Source organism: Penaeus monodon, chromosome 23 (genome assembly GCF_015228065.2).
Source record: "Penaeus monodon isolate SGIC_2016 chromosome 23, NSTDA_Pmon_1, whole genome shotgun sequence".
NCBI lineage: Eukaryota > Metazoa > Arthropoda > Malacostraca > Decapoda > Penaeidae > Penaeus > Penaeus monodon.
The window spans coordinates 40,773,655-40,773,989 of record NC_051408.1 but is presented as its reverse complement, the minus strand read 5'-3'; the positions used below and the strand labels follow the sequence as shown (position 1 = coordinate 40,773,989).

Here is a 335-nt window from a genome sequence, read left to right as displayed (position 1 = left end):
AGGAGAAAAAGGGTTGAGAAGAGAGTGTGAAAAATTGGGGGAAAAGGGAAGGGAAGAAATAGATAATTTGTAATTTGGTGCTTATCATTCATGGGAAAAAAAGAAAATAGAAAAAACAAGACCTAATTGTAAGAACAGATATTGTGTTGTCTAATATCTACCAACGTGCAAAGAGATTTATCTATCGTTAATTCTGTGCTTGCTAAATCAGAATTATTCTGACCATGCTAGATGATTCCTTTTTCATTTTTATTTTACCAGCATTTCTACATCCTCATTTTCAATGAACACTTTTTGCAATAATGATTGTAACTATCTATTTATCCATTCAAAAA

At 30.7% G+C, this 335-nt stretch overlaps 1 protein-coding gene across 10 annotated transcripts in view; it reads right to left on the bottom strand.

Annotated features, from left to right (window-relative positions):
• The window catches only part of LOC119588069 (leucine-rich repeat serine/threonine-protein kinase 1-like), a 34,372-nt gene that overhangs the window by 18,343 nt on the left and 15,694 nt on the right, over positions 1–335 (bottom strand). The window lies entirely within an intron of this gene.